This window comes from Lepidochelys kempii, chromosome 7 (assembly GCF_965140265.1).
Source record: "Lepidochelys kempii isolate rLepKem1 chromosome 7, rLepKem1.hap2, whole genome shotgun sequence".
NCBI lineage: Eukaryota > Metazoa > Chordata > Testudines > Cheloniidae > Lepidochelys > Lepidochelys kempii.
In genome coordinates this window covers 116,259,180-116,272,542 of record NC_133262.1, presented here as the reverse complement: position 1 = coordinate 116,272,542, position 13,363 = coordinate 116,259,180, and positions in this window count along the sequence as shown.

The following is a 13,363-nucleotide window of genomic DNA, read 5'->3' as shown; positions in this document are numbered from 1 at the left end:
CGGCATGCATCCGATGAAGTGAGCTGTAGCTCACGAAAGCTCATGCTCAAATAAATTGGTTAGTCTCTAAGGCATTACAAATGGGGGCTAACGTTTATCTAACTAGGGAGACTTTAGCAAGAGGAAGCGAAGGAGTTAATGCTATGTGTAGATGGTGTGGAAAGGATAGGGAAATCATTCTACATATATCTGGGCAGTGCTGTGAAACTAAAGATGCTCAGATTAAGAGACATAATAGGGTAGTCTCAGCTGCAATTGATAAAGTTAGTAAACTTGGGCGGAAGACAACAGTGGAACCACAACTTAGAAATAGTGAAGGGAATTTGTGTAAGCCAGATGTTGTTTTTGTGAAGGGTGATTTTGCAGTTGTAGTAGATGTTACCATTCATTGGGAGGACAATTCTGACACTTTGGAAAGGGCCCACAGGGAGAAGGTTGACTACTATTCATCTGAGTTGGAAGAAGATATAAAAAAGATATCCGGGAATATAAATGTCCACTTCTTTGGTCTCATAATTGGCACTCATGGCAAGTGGAATGAAGGTAATAATGATCTTTTAAAGCTCCTGGGAACTGAGAGAGATAAGAATTTTAAAGAAAATCTATGCAGGCTTGTGCTATATGCCACCGCTAACATGATGGCCATGTTCAGTGACGAACAGAGATCTCGGATTCCCATTCCGTGTATCCTACTATTATTTATTTCTCTTTTATTTCTCCATATTTTAATTTCGATGGATCACTGGTTCTTAGTACCTCTGTATCCACTGTTTACTTACTCACCTGTCCTTTATTATATAGAGGTTTTAATTTATGAATAAATACTTATTAATTAGGATTAATATCCTATTTTAAATTATTTTTAATTGGATTTTTTTTACTGGCTGCATATAGTAACCAGGAAAGAGAAAGTAGTCACGACTGTACAAATGTAAGCGCGTGCTTCAGTGCTTTGCTGAATCAGGGCTTAAAAGACAATAGAAAGCTCCAGGCAAGGCAATAGAGTTGATATGAGCTAAGAGGGAGTCAGAGCTGTGGAAATAATACATACTAGTGAACTCAAATGGCTGTGTGTCTGATCTGAATTATATCCTCCCGCTTCTGTAACAAAGAGGTAAATCAAGGGTCATGTTCATAGTCATGGAACTCAAAGTCAAAAGGTGTCTGAAAGGCCTGGTTGTGTATCAACCATGCGTCAAAGCCTAAGGTCTTTACTAATTTTTAACTTCCTCAGTCCTTAAGGAAACTTTGAGTGTTTTCTGAACCAGTGGGTGTAAAATGAGTAATGATCCCAAGATTTAACTAAATTTAATATATTTAAAGATTTAATATATTCTATATGGCTCTATAAATCTGAATTATGGAAACGTTTCTCCACCTTTTGCTTCCAGGTCTTTACCGCATTTAAAGTCATTACTGGAAAGAGGATGAGGTTTTCAGTAGATTACAAGTCACTGTGAAAGCAAACCATTGGGCCAAAAGTAACTGCATAGCAAGGTATGTCAGCATCAGTATATCTCAAGACAGCACACTTGATGGCAGAGGGCAGGAATAAATTCTCAACTGCAGTTATTTCTGATGTTTCCTCCAAACGAACTGTAATTTGAGCAATATTTTGTCATGGTCAACGTGATACGCAACATAATTGAAAGTTTCACCTGACTCTCTCTGCCATTTGTGTATAAAATGTAATGTCCTGGTTGCCCCTGCCAACTAAAATCTGTAAATCAAAGAGAGAGAACAGCATCCCTGTGTATGGCAATAAAGGCATCACATGTGAATGACAGACAGTGGTGAGTGGGGAAAAAAAACCAAGTTGCTGAGATGTTACAAATGAGTCTAATGTGCCGCAAGGAGGAAATTGAAATTCCTTGGAAACCAACAGTGGCATAGAGAATAATTAAATAGCTTGGAATGCCCATCTTCAAGCCTTCACTGGCTTTCACTGAAATGCATCATCATTTTTAGATGCTGGCATGGAGAAGGGAATGGACTCTGGAGTGATCTCATGATATTGAAAACTCATAAAAGGGTCTGTCTGATGTTTTTGATCTCCTGTTGCTTGGAACCCCATCCATTTTTGTTGGAAGTGTACGGACAGAAGTTCATTGTAGACATTGATATTGGGACTAAATTGATAAAATGTTGCAGCATTTTGTTAAACATAGGGATTGGGCAATCAAGGTTCTGATCAAATAAGGAGTGGCCCACACCCGCACTCAATAGTAACTATTTGCCCATGCTACAAATTTTTTGAGAATTCAGAATTTTTTCCCCCGAAATCAGGATGAAAAGTCAAAATCTCAAACATTTTTGCAAAATAAAAAGCCAATTTTTTTTTGTTCGGCTCAATGGAAATGTTATGTTTTGATAATTTTGAAACGTTTTGTTTAGATTTCAACTATATTTTAATGTTTTAAAAGGTTTTATACTATAATGAGCTTATGTTTCAAAACAAAAATGGTTTTGAACCAGAAAACCCCAATTTTTCATTTAGAAAATGTCAAAATGGGATGTTTTGACCATTTCCCAACTTTTTTTGAGGTGACAAATTCATTGAACTGACTCTTTCCTGCAAAAAGTTGCGGTTTTGACAAATCGGTACTTTTTAACAAAAATTCCACTGAAATATTCCCAACCAGCTCTAAACATAAACATTTTTGACATTGCAAAGCAATTATTAATTTTACTTTTGCCCTGACACTTGTGTGTTCCATCTGGGACCCAGAACTGGAAATGCAATGAGAAAAGTTATCCTCAAATCCCAAGCCTGATCATGAGCAGGAAGTACCAGAAATCTTACAAGAAGCCAGTTTTTATGATATCTGCAGCTCAATTTTGCATTCCCAGTATGGATAAACATCCAAAATTGATTGGGTGCTTATCTCAGAAAAAAACCAACCTTCAAACCATTTGAGATGTGCTCCACATGAAAGCTTATCTAGACATATTCAGGTCTCTTTGCTTTTCAAATTATGTTAGAAATCTTGCAGGAATAGACTTCCTGGTGAGATTTTCAGGTCTTCCTGGTTTCGGCTGGGCTGCAAATGCCATGGAAGCTGCCTTTCTTTTGTTTTTTTGATATTTCTGTATCTGACTGAAACTAGGACACATAGAGGTGCACAGAAGTTTAAAATAACATCTTTGGGTCTCTATGTATTATATTCAAATGTTCACTTAGTTCCTGTACCAGAAAAAAGATATGCTTTAGTTTGGTCACAAGGTTTTGGGCTTGAAAATATCTTCTTGTGTAATAGGGATGAATAATTATTTCCGCTGCAGGAATCACAGAGAGAAATTCAACCACCTGCATTAGGCTAGATAATCATTGTGGTCCCATCTGGCTTTAAAAATCTATGAATCTAACTGAAGAAAATTGGATAAAGATGGATACATTTAAAATAAGCAAGCACAGACCTGAATCAGAGTAAGGAATTGGCTATATCTGATAGGGAGGAAAATGCAAATTTGATTTGGAATTCAAGAGGTATAGCCTATGCCTATCGCTAAAAGAAATTAACTCAACTTTTTCAAAGAAACCTCAAAGGAGATTCAGTTCATTTCAGATTCCAGGCAAGGCTTCAGTTCTGTTCTTATTTTATCCAAATCAGCTGACCCTTTTAATCCTATTAAAACTGACCTAGATTTTCCTGGCCAGACCCACCATTCTCCATGTTAAAGAAAGATCCCCCAGATCCACACTGACTTTAATGGGCTTTGGGTCAGGCTCCTAAAGCTGGTGAGAATCGTAGAAAACTTCTGCTTGGTTTAGTTTTGTTCTTTCATGTTGTTTCCCTTTAATATAAAAGTAATGGGATAGGGTAAAATTAACCCCTGTGCAGAAGTCCTGCCCCCAAAGCCTGTTCACTACATCCCTCTTAAGCCTGGAGGGGCTTAACTGGTGAATAAGCTTCATGTGCAAACTCTATAAAGATGGGGATTTCTCCCTTTTAAATAGGTTCTAACAGCTACGACGGAGTCACAGGAGTTGTTACATGTATAATTGACATTAAATTTGTCTGACCAGTAGCTGCATTACTGTGGCCAGATTTTCGAGAGAGCTCACCACGTTGGCCGTAAGCATCACAGTAGGGGCCGCTGGGTGCTGAGCGCTTTTCAAAATCTGCCCATTAATGTCTATGCTGTTGCTCTGCTTCAAACACTGAGGTACCTCAAGCGTGAAAGACACTGTGTAAGGCCAAAGTCTCCTCTTGTGCTTAGAAGCACTATATTCCTCTTCTCTTCTTTCCAGGGTTCTTTCTATAATAATTGAAAATAAAATGCACCATTGTTCTATGGGAGACGCAAAGGAGCCAATCCTGCAAGCTGATCTGTGTAGATGGATCCCTGCTGGGACTCTGCCCACATGGATCAATTTGCAGGATTGGGGCCTAAATTATTTAATTACATTGTGACTCAAATATCGCATCTGATATCTCAGCAACACCATCCCTCTTGGCAATGAAAGTATTGACTCACGCATTGCCCTCAGTATTCTTGGCATAGATTTCCCTGCCCTATTTCAAGGAAAGAATTTTGTCCCCCTCTTTGCAGTGTTGATCCACCTATTCAAGTGCCTTGTTTTCAGGGCACTTAGGATTGAATTTTTAATAAGTTAAATGGAAAGTGCAACAACTTTGGGGACTTTTTTTTAAAACTGTCAGCATGTTCCCCTGACATGCGGGCCCACTGCAAACCACTTCAGGGACTCTTAAGGGAGTCCAGGCCACATGCATAGAAATGAGGTTGGTGGGTACACATAGACTGAAAGCTAGAAGTGAAAACTGCAGAAACACCAGTGCTAGAAAGTATAAGACCCAGGAATTATAAGAAAAGGTAGAAAAAGGTAGGAAAACCACCTTTGCTTGGAGCAATCAAACAATCCATGAATGTCCATTTGTGTTGGAATATTGACTTTCACCCGTTGCTCTAAGAAAAAAAATAAAAAGCACTTGAGAGAAAAATGAAAAGACTTTTCAATTTTATCCTAACAAACATACTTTAACCTCTTGGAAAAAAACACAGCTGGGCAGCTTCGTCCCCGACAAGAAATTACCTCCATGCCTATCAAGGAAAACAACAATAATAAAAAAATCCCCCATACGACCATACTGGTTTCAAGCAAAGATTTCCCATGGCACCCTGAAAATTTGAGTATGAAGAAGGAGCGATTAGATTCCTAATAACAGCTCTTTTGTTTGGGCCACTATAGAATCAAAGTTGTTAAGGAACAAAGAGATAGAGAGAACGAGGAGGACTTGTGGCACCTTAGAGACTAACAAATTTATTTGAGCATAAGCTTTCGTGGGCTACAGCCCACTTCATCGGATGAATGCAGTGTAAAATACAGTAGGAAGATATATATATACACACACAGAGAACATGAAAAAATGGGGGTTGCCATACTCATTATAATGAGAGTGCTCAATTAAGGTGAGCTATTATTAGCAGGAGAAAAAAACCTTTTGTAGTGATAATCAGGATTATTATATTATAGAGAGAGAGTTGTACATGCAAATAGGATGGGGAGACAGGCAAGGAGGTGGAGGGAGAGAGAGACAAGGGAGTGGCAAGAGTGCACACTAGCAACCAGCCCAGAACCGCAACAGAAACGACTGTATCAAATGCAAACAAGATTTCCATGACTTCTGGGAATTGCTGACTTAGGAATGCTCAAGGCGGCCAGTTATCATCGTGCATCCTTGTCCATTAGTCCTATATAGTTCTTGGAAACCCTGTTTAGGAGCCAACCTCTTATCTTCTTTCCCTCCTAGCCATTCCAAACCAGAGCAGTTAAGCTTGGCATGGCTGGGATCCACAAAGGCTCCACACAAGGTTCAGAGAGGCAGCAGAGTCTCTGCTAGAATAGTGAGGCTCCCTTAGCTCCATCTGAAGCTATACATCTGTTCTACGGGGGGCAAAAGGGTGTCATGGTGAAGGTGCTGCACTATGACTTCACAGCTGTGGGTTCAATGCCCTAGTTCTGGCAAAAAAAAAAAAAACCACCCGTCCTGTGTGACCTAGGCAAGGCATTTAATCATTCGGTGCCTTATTCTCCCTGTCTGTAAACTGGGGGAAGTAATCTTTATTCTGTGTGCCTTGACTATTTCGGTTGTAAGCTCTTCTGGGCAGGGACTGTCACTTATTCTGTATTGCTGAGCACACCCTTTCCAAAATCATGAGCTTCTGGTTCAAGCCTTTAAGGGGCATTATTTCTAGCTTTGCTCTGCCACCATGAGGAGCAGAAATTCCTTTTTCATGTATTACTGAAAGCTGAAATTCGTACCCAATCACATGACTTCAGGAGCTGGGGCTTAAGAAAAACACTAAATATTGCATGGCTGGGGTTAAAATCACAAGAGCTGGTTCACTATGGGTCTGTACAGCGCCCAGAACAATGGGGCCCAAACTTGGAGTGGTGCCTTTAGGTGCTACTGTAATACAAATAACAACTATATAGCCAAAGCAGCCACACAGATATGGAATTTTTGGTCCCAGAGCCCTGATTCTCCCTGGCCCTCCCCTGAAACTGTGCTGTGTGGGAACATGGGAGAGAGCATGTGGCTCTGAGCTTCATGCTCAAAGGTGGTGTGGCCCAGAAATCCTTCCGCATCCACTTGGAGTAGAAAGGCACCAGCTCTGCGGAATTTGGTACCCTCTGAGGCCAAGGAGGGAGAGGCTAGGTTCTGTCTTATGACTTTACACCTAAGACCCTCTGTGCAGCAAGTCTCCCTAGACTGATTCCCTGGGAAGGAAATGAAGCCCAGCACAATGGAGCTGAGAGGTTCACAGTACACCCGATTAAAGGAGGCCAGAACAAATCAATCTGAGGCAGACATGCCAAACCCATAGGGGAAAAAATGCTGAAATTGGGCTTGTTTTTGGCTTTATAGGCTTGTGAGTTGCTTGTTGGCTAGTTTTTGGCTTGTAGCTTGTTGCTTCTTTTTTTTGATCGGCTCCCGGCAAGCAGGGGCAAGGGGGGGTGAGAGTCAGGGGTGCACACCGGGCCTACCACAGTCCCAGACTGCACGCTGGGGGATCTAGTCACAAAGAGTGTTGGGGTTCTTAGGGATTGGCTTGTTTTGGCCTTGTTTTGAAATGGGATTCGCTTGATTTTTGGCTTATTGTGAAAGTCGGGGTGCTTCTTTACCGCGTGAAAGTTGGCAACTGTGATCTGAGGCCTTCCTCACCATGAACACTAACAGCAGCAAAGGCTGAGGAATAAAACCGCACTGACGGTTCCTGGGATATAAACCTTGCTTTGATTCCGGATCTTACTTGATGCTTTTCAGGCCTGGTAGTTTTAAATGAGATGGAAGCCCATGCTGTTGAATATTACAGCCTAATTTAACAGGCAATGAAAATAACGTGGTAGAAAATTCTGCTCACTCTGGTCCTCAAAGCTCTGCAGTCCTGCCCCCTTACCTAATTAATACTCACAGCCTAGCATTTTGGGGGGCTTTCCTGCACTGAATTCTGACCTGTAGCCAACTAGAGTCATAATTAGTCTTTCCCCATAACTAATGATGGCAGGCTGTACAGGTGTCTGACTGAATGTTTAAGCTTTATAATGCAATATAGAAACTGGAATTAATGACTGTGACAAGAAAGCCATCCAGGTGAGTAGCCGTAAGGATCACTAGACCATCTGGGACAGGGTCCCAGCCCCTTCGGTGATGCTCTAATGGTGTAAGGAGGCTTTAAAATCAGCTAAGCCAGCTAGCTGAGGACCATGCCCACATAGGAGAACCTAAGGGCTTGTCTTCACTATGGGGAAGTGGTGCAATTGATGCAGGGGGTGTCGATTTAGTGGGTCTAGTGAAGATCTGCTAAATCAACAGCAGAGGGCTCTCTGGTTGACCCCGGTACTCCACCTCTGTGAGACGAGTAAGGAAAGTCGACAGGAGAGCGTCTCCCTTCAACGCAGCACAGTGAAGACACTGGGGTAAGTCAACCTAAGCTATGTCAACTCCAGGTACATTATTCAAATAGCTGGAGTATCGTAACTTAGGTCGACTTACCCGATAGTGAAGTCAAGCCCTAAGATGCCACAGAGGCATCCTCCAGCATGAGTCCTTGACCCCTTTATGGATATTGCCAATAAGGATGCCAGTTATAATGGTAATTTTTGTGATGTGAACAACTGTCCAGTAGACACTGGATTGGAGGCCACTATCACATTTCACATAGGTCAACAGATGGTGGTAACTGATGTTCAGTGCTGACCTGGGCTACATTAGAACCAAGAATAGTATCCCTTCAACCAATTAGTTGGGACCACCCTACCACTTTTAACCTGGAATTAAGAGGCTCATAGATTTTAAAGCCAAAGGGACCATTTTGATCATCTTGTCTCTCCTCCTGCATAACACAGGACAGAGATTTTTGGACTGCATATAAAATTCAAGACATAATGATCAATCCAAATGAAAAATTCTATAGATTCTACATTTCAGAATGACACACAGAGAAACTGCCATAGAAACACACAGCCCTGCGTGTGGAAATCTCACCATGTGACAACAACCCACAGTGAAAAAAGTAAGGAACCATTGAAATCCAACACAATCCTACAACAGGATGAAGGCAAAATACAAATTCAGGCAAGTCAGCAAAGGAAACTCTGCAGTAGTTATTTCTCTTCTTAGGTAGCTGACCTGACTGAATCAGTTTCAAGGCTCATTCTGGCCTGTGAAAGTAGTTTGGCCAGAACAGGAGCATTTTGGGAAAGGAGTGTGTGTGTGTGTGGGGGGGGATTATTTTAGTGTTAACTGTGTTACCTCTAAGGCTTGCAGGAAGGATGCAATGACAGGCAGGCCTGACTGGGATGGAGAACGGCAGTTGACAGTGAAAAATTCCGAATAAAATATTCATTCCCCAAAAACTTTTTAATTCAGAGAGTGGAGGAATTTTTTTTCTATTAAAAGAAGCAAAACAAAAGCACAGAGCTACAACTGTGCCATGGTAATTTATCCATCTTATGGCAGAAGCCCTGACGGAGGTTGGGGAGCTGGCTGACTCTAGCTAGAGTCGATGGGCTGTTCACAAAGGTGTGTCCTCCAGGCCAAGGTCTTGGAGGAGAAGAAGGAGAAGACAAATTTCTATTCTATTTGGGTTCTTACACCATGCTCAGTACCATGGTATCTGAACGCCTGGATGATTACAATGAGGTTAACTAAAAATTACTTGGCCTATGCTCAGGCCAATCTATTGCATACATCCCATGTTTGACGCTAGTCCTGAGTGATTGAAGACCATAAAAGTTTAAGCAGCAGTTTATAACAAACGAGTGGCTGCATCATGGTCATCAGAAAGGACAGAACTTAAGATCTTCACCAGCCAGAGCACAATGCCTATCACCTGACTTCCACAGAGGATTCCTGTCCGTGCTCATGATTTCCAGGTATTGGTCACCTACTTCAACAAGCAATTAAAGAGAGAGATTTAATGTACTTTGGGAAATTTTGCCACGTCTTGGAGTTACTGACAAAATTGTGGTGTTAATTTACATGGAATAAAGAGGCTCAAAGAGTCAAAGGTACAGGAAAATCAGTTAAAGCATTTGAAATATAAAGAATTAAGTAAGGCCTTTATTTTATCAATGTTCCTTGATCCCTCTCCCTTTAGCAGTAGAGAGTTTTTAGACATAAAACCCCCTTGCCTGACAGGTTTTTAGGTGGCATTAAAGATGGTAATAACTGTCTTTTTTGGGGAAAAGAAAAGTTAGTTGAAATGAGCTGGAGCTGTTGTTAAAGTCCAGGACTGTTTCATAGATGACAAAACAAGACAAACACACACACAAAAAGGGAAAGAAAAAGCCAGCAAAGATAGAAAACGTTTTCTATCTCTCACATGCAACCTCACTGCTGGAAAAACACAGGCCCAGCACCTAGTCTTATCAGCCACTCCAAGTCCTGGCAAATTTGCACCAGTGTTGGGCAGTTTAGGGCATTGCATTTAGCTGCCAGGCTTACTGCAATATTGCAAAATATGTACTCTTGACCAGCTAAGCCAGACTCTTATTAGACAGAAGGAAAAAAGAAAGAAATTCATGGAGGATAGGTCTATCAATGGCTATTAGCCAAGATGGGCAGGGATGGTGTCCCTAGCCTATGTTTGCCAGATGCTGGGAGTGGGCGATGGAATGGATCACTTGACGATTACCTGTTCTGTTCATTCCCTCTGGGGCACCTGGCAATGGTTGCTGTTGGAAGACAGGATACTGGGCTAGATGGACCTTTGATCTAACCCAGTTTGGCCGTTCTTATGTTCTTAAATAGGAACATAAGGGATGGGGGAAGGGACAAAGTTTCACATTCCAGGTGGTGTTCAGGATTTAGCAGGAGCTGGGAAGTGTCATTTGGGTCCCTCTCTGTGGCCTGGTCTGCTTGAGAATCTCTCTCAGGATTAGGACAAATAAGGTCCAGGATCCCAGAGGATGGTAGGGCTGATAGCCATGATGGCAGCTTGCTCCTCCTCCTTCTTCCAGTCAGCCACTGTTGCAATAGCCTCCTTTGTCCCCCAAAGTCTCTTCTTTTAAGGGCCCTAAAACATAATGTTGGGTAGAATAGCCCATGCTCTCATCTGCCAATCAACTAGGCCTACTTTCCAACACGAACATTTTGAGTCACTGATTTCCAGCTCCACATTTCTTTTAGTTATCAGCCATGATCTTAACACAGTCCTTAAGTTATATTAGTGGGCCCTTTTGTTTGGACTGATGCAGTCTGTTTTCTTTTTGCACCTTTTCCCATTGACATTTATTGTTGTAGGTTATTATGACATTTTATAAACTTTTATTCACTTTCACATAGTTAGGTTTACAAGTGGGACACATTTATAGGCCCGATTATTACAACACCACTTTCCAAGTCTTTATTTGACAGTCCTTCTGAGACTCTATTAATTTCTGGGCAATGCTGCTGTCAAGTAAGAGCATTTGGTTTGTTCAACAATTTTACCTCGTGCCACTCTTCAGTACCACTGAACACAGGCAGTGCAACAACCCACAAAGTATGTTCAAGACTGACTGAGAACTTTGTACACTTCTTGTTCTGGAAACTGACAATCCATGTAAGGTAATGTTTCACTTGCTCCCCTTATAAGTCATGGGTTTTAAAATTTATTTTCCAAGGAGATAAAAGCTACTCATGCTGTAGTCTTGAAAAATCACCCGAGCAAGGAAAGCAAAACCTAAGATCTAAAGAGAGTGCACTTTTAAAGAATTGTCAAGCTTCGGCTTCTCACATCAGCAGCAATCAAGCTTGGGTGTAATCATGGGAGGATGAGACAATCAGAGGAACCACAAATAACCCCTGCTATTGGCTCTTTTAGGATAATATCTATACTACAGCCAGGCTCCCTTCCGTGAAGTCCTAGCTGAGATCAAAGGCGATATATACAATGCAGAAGATATATATAGTGAGGCAGAATGGCCTGCCACAGACCCAGAGAGGGAGGAACCCCCGCACTGAGCCCTGGTGTGCGGAGCCAAGCCGTGCTCACCCTTCCGTTGGAAGTCAGTGGGCGGGACAGGAAGTATAAAAGGTGTTGTGCTGCAGTTGTGCTGCAGCCTCCGGAGGAGCTAGATGCCTCTTGCTTGCTCTCAAGCTGGGAGACTGCCGCAGGCCCCTGTGGAGCTGAGGACTGGCCAGAGCCGGATGCTGACCAGGCCATGGAGGAGTGGCCAGGACTTTCGCAGGCCTTCTACCCTGATGATCTGGACAGCCCTCTGCAAACCCAGGCACACCCTGAGGGGGAGTTAGGAAGTGGCCCAGGGACAGCCTACCCTAGTCTGGCTGCATTATTGCTGTAGATCCGGTCAATGTGTTGTGGTCAGGATCCCTGCTGGTGGCTGTCTCCCCTCTCTAGGCCAAGGAGCCAGTGTTCGTTGGCTATCCACAGGAGCTAGGATGCCTGAACCCCTTGCTGCTCAGCCCCTGATCACAGGCCTGAGCTATAGCCTCTCCTTGCCCCGCCCTGACTAAGGATACGGGCTACTTAACTGTGTTTGTTGCTTGGCTCTGAACACAGAACACAGCTATGGACTCTTGTCGCCCCACTAATTCCCCACGATAGGCGACGCACAGAGATGTAGTGAGGCGGAGTGGCCTCCCATGGACCCAGAGAGGGAGAAATCCTGCTGCTAAATCACTACAATCTAATAAAGGTTGCAAAGCATTTTCAAACAAAGCCTTTAAACTGTTGCATTCTACTCCACTTCTGAAAAGACTTAGTGCCATAGGTAAAGTGGAGCAAACAATTGCTTTTCTGGGTCAGTGGCCAATCCAAAAAATCTGAAAAAATAACTGTTTTGGGTTGAACCAAAACTTATTTTTCTTCCTCATTATCTGCCCCCTCCCCCATTTAATTTTGGGTCAAACAAAATATTTTGTTCCACTTGAAACAAAAAAATTGATTGTTTTGTTACATTTTCAGGTGTTTTTTACCCTTTTAACACAAATCTAGCTAAATTTCAAAACAAAACATCACTGCAAAACAAAAATCTGAAGTCTTTCATTTTGAAAATGCTGAAATGGCCCATTATGATTAAAGAAATGTTTATTTGGCTGAAGTTATTTGCTGAAATTGACCCAAATTATGGAATAGTTTTGATTGACCAAAACATTCATGCTTCCATCTGATAAACTGTTGGACAAAAAGAAAAAAGAGAGGAAAAAAAATGCCTAGCTTTAGTTGTAGTGTGCAGTCAGCGTATACAGTAGGATGAGTAAATACATGTAAATATAGCTGAATAAAGTACGTGTCCTTGAGTAATGCCCTTCATCTGGACTTCCTAATGTACTTTTGTTTTCTGCATGTTGATCCTTTAGACAGTAATGTTTTTCAAGGTAATGGTAGTCTACACAGTGCCCTCTACAGCCGTAGTAAGTTACTGATGCTTAACAACTAACAGATATTAGTAATTATCCCCCCTCCTAAAACTCAACTCAAACCATTTTTGATGTTAGAAAAAGTCCATCTTTCCACTTTGTCTTTGCACATCTTGCCTTTATCCAGCACTGGAAGCAGAAACACTAAGCCACTGGGAGAAAGTGACTTGACCCAAGGCAGGAAGATGCATCTTGCAAGGGAGACTGTTTGTTGGACATTTTCAGCTCAATCCTAGATGAAAGTCAGCATGAGTATGATTTTCTGGATGGTTATTCAAACTAACCCACTTGAGGAACACAGAGAAAGAAACAGATAAAAGAGCAACTGACATGATGTGGGAGGGAATGACGATGGGGAAAGAGCAGAAGAATTTAAACTGGCATGGTACAAGAGACTGATGAAGGGTGAATATGATTTGGTAGATAAATGCGACAATGAAGATAAGAAGCAATTGCTCTTGCATACCAAC